The sequence below is a fragment of the Protopterus annectens genome, chromosome 17.part0 (genome assembly GCF_019279795.1).
Source record: "Protopterus annectens isolate FY-2018-M chromosome 17.part0, PAN1.0, whole genome shotgun sequence".
Taxonomy (NCBI): Eukaryota; Metazoa; Chordata; order Ceratodontiformes; family Protopteridae; genus Protopterus; species Protopterus annectens.
In genome coordinates, this window is record NC_056751.1 from 511,228,624 (window position 1) to 511,235,954 (window position 7,331).

The following is a 7,331-nucleotide window of genomic DNA, read 5'->3' on the forward strand; positions in this document are numbered from 1 at the left end:
GTCTGGGATATCAGATTCCATCGAGGAAGAAGGCTGGCTTTTAACAAAGCATATCCCTTATACAGATGGTTCTTCAGCAGTTGGCTGTCTGGATTTTTTGAAATGTATAAAATGATAGGCTGATTCCAAGAAAATCTGGGTAGTGATCTTGGGTGGTGCTTGGAGGCTGATGCCCATACAGAGGAGGAGGAGGAGGCAAGCCATCAATGACCATTTGAGTGTTGGAGTCTTGGGCCTGATTTGGGGCATGCTGCCTGCCTTATTGGCCTTGGAATGTGGACAGACATCCAAGACCCAAGTCTCTCGATTTCCTCCTAAACCAACAGTATGAGGATTTTGTCATCCACACTGTTAATAGTTTGAGCATTTTCATCCAGTTCCTGTTAAGAGGACCCTGGACTGACTGACCAAATTATTTTGGTTTACAACAGTGTCTGGGTTTGAAGATGTGGCTGCTTCCAAAGGGGTTGTTTTAAGAGGCTGTGATAAAAAGGGACTGGTAAAAAGGTATTGCAAAAGTACCTCTCCAACACTGGTACACTGGCGATTATTGGAGATATCCGATTCTAAAGTGGTGTCATCAACTTCCCAAACTAAGTTCCCCCTTCAGGTCCTCCTGTCAGAGTTTCTTTTTGAAGGAGTACGTAGAGAAAGAACCAATGGATGCCATACTGGACCTAGACCACACATGTTTTTTGGGGAAAGATATTTCTGAAGAGATTCTTGGCTGTATTTTGTGGTCTGCTGGTTGAAAGTGGCACACTAGAAGGCAATCTGGCAAGTTATGCTTCCTCCTGAGGGGAAGAATCTCACACCTCATGCCTTCTTATGTTTTATGCAGTTATTGACATTAGTCCTGTGCATTGAAGTACAGCAATGTAAAGATTAGCAAATCCTGTGACATACTTCTGTACAAGCTATGGCCTCAGGCTGACCCAATGGGCTGATGGTACAACTAGAGTATTCTAGATGCTTATCAAACTGCAGTCGTAAAGCTCTGACGATGGTGTAATCTGATATCCACTTATGCCACCAATGCTTTGGTGCTAGTAGGGGGGGGGGGTTCCCCTGTTGTGATGGGGGAAGGTGAGAACTCTGGTCTGGCACAGGAATCCCAGGAGCCAGTGCTGCAACAGTGAGTGGCAGAGAACATCTTAATTTCTGTATTACCACAGCCAAATAACCAGCGACACTCGTTCTGTATAGAAATCTGTAAATTCCAACACAATACGATGCACAATAAAAATTTTGCCAATGAAAACTGCTGGTACACAGATAAAAATCTGTTTGATTCCACAGCGTTTGTACAATATAAAATACAGCACAGTGTAAACTTCACAAGTAAAACTCCTAGCGCCTCGGCCACACTAGCCTTTACAGAGTAAAATGCTCGCTCTAAGCATTGTAATTTATATTCAATTTAAAACTAATTAATCAATTAACTATTTGAAACTTTTTTTAAAGCAAAAACAACTTCATTTTAAAACTGTTCTAACAAAAATTGGTCTGCCTTTACTATATTTATATTTTATATAAAAATTAAATAAAACTTTGCCAGTGACATTCTTTGTTTAGTCCAATCGGTTGCAAAGTATTATATTTCATTATGAAAATAGATTCTTTTTTTCTTAATAAATATTTTAGTAAATCTTCATTAGAAAAATACACAGAAATATGTTCCAATACTGTTACTTGTAAACTGTCAAATTTACTCTTGTGAACTGAATTAAAATGTTCTCCTACAGGGCTAGTCATCTTAATTTCTGTTTCTTGCTTTGGAAGTGTGTGATTCTTTATTAATTTGTGATATGCAGGTGTTAACAAGTACAACTTCTCCACCTTTTCTGAACACCAGTGTCCAGTTCTAGGATCCTTCATTGATGTGTTTAATTGGTATACAGGCACCTTGTTCAGGAGGTATGCTATAAAGTTTTCTCCCTTATTAAAATGAAACCTTTAGCGCAGAGATCTACTTGACATTTCCAGCTTAAACATCCCAACCACAATATTGGAATACTTTTGTCCAGGCAGGCAGATAGTCCCTTTTTTTCCCGAAACCATGAATGCTTTTGCTAAGCGTGTTGATTAGTTTTTCCCATGTGGTATTGATAGCCGTTTGAATTTTTACATATCTAGATGCCTGCTGCCTTAAGACAGTACGTTCTTACTGTCAGTGTAATCTGTACAGGCTTCTGTTTCATTGTAGTGATGTTTTATTTGTGCTACCTCGTGTACTCATCTCTTTTGGTAGTGTAAAAAAACACTCATACTAAAGAGCATTCCCATCTGTGCAGAATTAATGCCATGTGCCCTGTTTGCCAGTCTAAAGTTTGTTTTGCTGCTGGTCCTCCTCAGACATTAGTGCCTTCTGCATAGAAGGCATTTTATATGTACATGCACCAGAGTTTCTTTGTTGTGTTTCCTAAAGAATATCACTCCCATCTTACTGCTTTGTTCAGTTACATAACTTGCAGCTTGCTTGTCAGTGTGAATATAGCTTATTGCAAAAGACCAGTAACTTTTTGTCTTCCTAGATGTATATTTAATTTGCATTACTTTTTTAAATTCTGTCTGCTACATAGTGTAGACTTTTGTGTGGTGGATTCATGTTTATACAAAGAAATTAAGATGGCAGAATGAGAGGATGAACTCACTTGTTTGTAGGCTGAATTTTAATAGTTTGTAGATTACACATGCACAGACTTTGGACCCCCTCCCCCAACCACACACACACTTTGTCTCGCCAAGTGTGGAGACTGTCACTCACTCACACCTCGCCAAATGTGGAGACTATGCATTCTTATTTGGTGATGGCTGTCAAAAGGCTTAATAGATGAGTATGACACAGGGGTTACACGCCTGTTTTCTTTCACAGGTGTTTTCTTTTTTTTGTCCTCCCCTAATTTCGCACACCTGTTTTAATTCTTATTGGATGCAATAAGCAATAGGGAAAAGTCTGAATGCTCTATTTCTGAAGTATATTCAGCTTTTGTCTGAAGATTTTTTTTTTACAATTGTTTTAGGGTCTAGTCCACATCATCATATAATCATACTATCTCTTTGTTCAAGCTAGACATTGGTGTTTTGATTTTTTTATTGTGTTTAGCATATGCAGCCTGAGGTTTTCATTACTGCGTGCTAACATACATGGGTGGTGTTTTTTTTGTTTGTTTTTTTTTGCCACAAATTGGTTTATAATTTTCTCAAGGAGTTCTGGAAAAAAATGTACTACTGGCTTTTCTGATGTTGCCACTTCTGAGTTCTGTAGTATAGTGCACTGAAATTGAATTTTGTTTTAATTAATGCGTTATGCCTGGATCGCTAACACTTTTCCTGAATATCCTTCACATTTGTGATGCGTCTGACAGAGACTTTTCTTTAGCCCCCTGTGTATTACTATGTACAGTACAAAGCTTACCGTAATCTTATTTGTTGAGTATGAACAGTACTGTGCCACCAAGCTCTCACTATTTTTGGGAAGGGGAGGATTGACCAGCTCTTTTAGAAAGCTCTGTTGGAGTGACAGACTGTTGGTTACAAGTTTGTTTGCACTATAACTTATCATTGTTTTATGCTGTTCCATAGGAATGACTTGTAAAGTATACAGTATAGTACAGAAATGCCTGTTGATGGACACACTGAAGTTCCTTCAAACTTTAATCCCATATTTTCCACCAAGTCATCTTTGTTGACATCAGCAGAGTAAGGCTAGAGTTGGAGGCCATTTGAAGTGTTTGCTTTTTATTCAGTGCACCATACATCTAAAAAAAAGGATGAGACTTGCTGCCTGCATGCTTTTTTTCTTAGTGTGTTACTTGATCCAGTGATGTAACAGCGAGCTGATTTATTAGTGACATCTGACCAGATTGACATGCACCCGAGTATTTGAGAGTGTCCTGAGATAATAGGTTTGCTTTCCTGCAATGCAAGTTATTACATACGTTGGCTGTTGGGAGAGACCTGTAGATTATGGAAATCTGCATCTTCACTGTTTCAATACCTAATGTGTATGTGTGCATTGATCGTGTCTGTTTTGACATATGTACCCCCCCCCCCCCAATTTCCTGACATTTTACTTGGTGCCATGTCATTGTTGCACAGCTGTTGAAGGTCTGATAGTATCTTTTAATATTGGCTAGCAGAATGGCTTGCCTTTCCTGAGTTTCGAGGGCACCAGTACAAGTACCAGTTGTCAGGTTTTAGATTAATGTCTACAAAGAAAAATATTGGGACAAGTGTCAAATCCTTGGCAAAGGAAGTATCTGGTGTGTAAACATTTTTACAAATTGTATGGTCGTATACAGGATAAATGTATATTCATGTGTGTGTGTGTGTGTGTGTGTGTGTGTGTATGTGTGTGTGTATGTTTACCAGTGAGAAGTTACCTTAATATTTGGAGATGTATTTTTGGAGGTGGTTGATACAGTTAATTGAAGAGACCTAAAGACAGTTGCTTCATTTGTCATCTCTTGGTGCTGTAAATCTCAGGCTTGTGACTTCTGAAATGGTTTGAGATACGATTTTGTGTTCCATTTTGTTTGCAGAAAGATCATTCTTAGTGTAGCCAGGGCACTTATGAAGGGCCTTGTATTAGCAAAAACTTTTAAAAGCTAGTATATTTGGTGCTCTGGGGTAATGCAGAGTTCATTGCACTGAATTATGAAATGAGAAACATTCTGAGTTCATTTCTTACTGCCATTTCTGGACTTTGTATAAAATGGGGAGCTTGATTTTATGTGGCTGGTTTAGGGGTTACCAGAGTACTATTGTGCATGTGATGACACGAGGAAGGATTTTGTTGTGTTGCTTATTAGTAGCACTTATGTTGGAGAGCAATTTACCTACCCTCGCTCCTAACCATAGGCATACTTTTTGTAGTCTTTAAGTAGCTCATCATCATTAAAAATGGAAGATGTCTTAATGTAATGAAATCATCTACAATTAATTTTGAGGCAGTCTGTATATTGTAGGTGAATAATTTTGTGTGATGCAGTTTAATCTCTAGACGACAGACTAGTTCTTGATGCTTGTAGTTTGCTGCTGTGCATACTGTCAGGTGATGATCACATCATGAATCACCTTTTTTGAATTAATAGTTTTCATAGCTCAGTAATTTTATTTCCCACTTGTTTGCTTGGGTGGATCACTTAATCTGGATGGGCCATTTTCAGGTTCAGCCTTGGGATTAAAGGCCATGTAAATACAAAATAAATAATGGAATGCATTGGTTAGGAATAGCAAGTGGTTACATATTTTGAAACGGGGGGGGGGGGGGGCATTTGTTTATTAAATATACAGACATCGAAACGGAAACATTAGAAGGAATTTCTCCATATACATTTTAGTTAATGTGCATGTACAGTAATTACAGTTGAGTGAAGTAAGATGTGAGGAGCAAAGGGTAAGGGAAAAGAGGGGACTAGATTGACATAGGAAATAAGCTGCCTCCATCTTGATGCCTTTTGCATGGTTACATAATCCAACTACAATGGGCCCTCAGGCTTCAGTGGCACCAACAAAAGTAACCACTCTCCCCCAAGGTTACTTTATTTACTGCTTGTGTACACAGTGCTTTCATTGGTGCCTCTGTCTTGCCCACGGGGAGCCTGTTTCAGGTGTATCCACCCTTTTCAAATGCTCACTACAAATGCACCTTAGTCGGAGGCCATTCTTATGGCAGTGTGGCACAGGGTTCCTGATTCCCCTTAGGAACCCCATATACACAGATTGACATTTTGTAGCTTGGAGTAGTTTTGTTGGCTCTGCAATACTTTCAGGACCGCTTGCTAGTTTGTCCTTTAGCAGTGCACAGGGTATGTGTGTGAATTTGTGCATCAACAAGCCAGCAGGAACACATTCTTCTGCCTTGTGCAGTACACATACTAGGAAAGTCCATTTTCTTGGCTTAGGAAAATAACCCATGAGTATGTATTCAGCCAAGCTGTAGCAAAAAGATTGTGTTCACAGGTATGTATATATATATATATCACTGTAATTTGTTCACCTCCCTCTCAGGTGCAAAATGCAAGGATGTTTTCTTTTTTCTTTCCAGCCTCAACAGTGCGACGCACCCTAATGGAAAGGCACTGTGTGCCTCAGTTCTGAAAGCCAAGATAAACAAGTCTAATGTAATTATAATGGCCTCATCCTGCATAACACAAGCTTGGTTTCCAGTGCTGCTTTCATTCTTGAGGTTCCCACGTAAATGGTTTCCTTTCAGAGGCCTGGTATTTCTTTCATCAGGGAGAGTGCTCCAAATAACATCACCCAACTGTCAGTTTGACTTCTCCCGTTCTGAATATGGTTGATAGTCTGGGCTTCACAGAATAGGTGAAAATTTTGAGGCCTATCTGGTAGGAAAATCTACAAAACAAATTGAAAGAGATTTGTGCATTGGGACAATAAAGGAGTTAAGGTGAAACTTGCCTGTGTTCAACAAGTCCTGCAGTAGTTTAGTGATTTGATTGATCCTTCGTTATTCTTTGCAGCCTTTTCCAGCTTTAATCAAGGCAGTATATTTCTATCATTAGTTAACATTAATGTGACCCAGGTCTTCCTCAAAGGCACATTTCCCATACCTCCCCTCCCCACAGGATTTTTAATGCATCTGAAAAAGATTGACAGTGTGTGTTTTGAACTTGTAGAATCCACAGATCTCAGGTTTTTCAAATGGAAGACGTTCTGCCTTGCTGCCATTAATATCAACCAGGATAATTGTGGAGCTGCAAGCCATGTCAATCAAACCACTGTACTTGATTTTTCACAAGGACAATATGGTCATATGCACTAATAATTCCTTGATGCCAGATGTGGCTGCCAAGATCAACCAGAATCTGTTTGCTCTCTCTCTTTCTCAAATTACCAGAACAAAGGGAAGAACAGAACCCCAGTCCCCTGCTCCAGGTGGGACAAGCTGACATAATCCACTCAGTAACACAGTGACTCCTCCTGAGCCTGAGATGATCGAACTCTGATCACCTGTATCAAAGAGCTTCCATCCCTCTGCAGCATGGAGCCATGGCCATATCAAATGCACTTTGTATGCTTTTTGCTTATGACTTATTGGATGTGAATATTGGACGTCTTGGATACCTACCTAGCATATCACGTTCATGTGAAATATGGGAGAGTTCTACACATATGTTTGGTATACTGCATTTTTCTTTGCAGAGGACAACCCTTTCATGCATTATTACACTACCGGTGCTCATTGTAAAGCATTTGAACACCAGCTCTGCAGGTGTTCATCAAATGCTTCGCATTAATGTCAGTAGTCTCTGTATTTTCATTTGTTCACAGCCCTTTTTTTTATCTCTATTTTCTCTAATCAT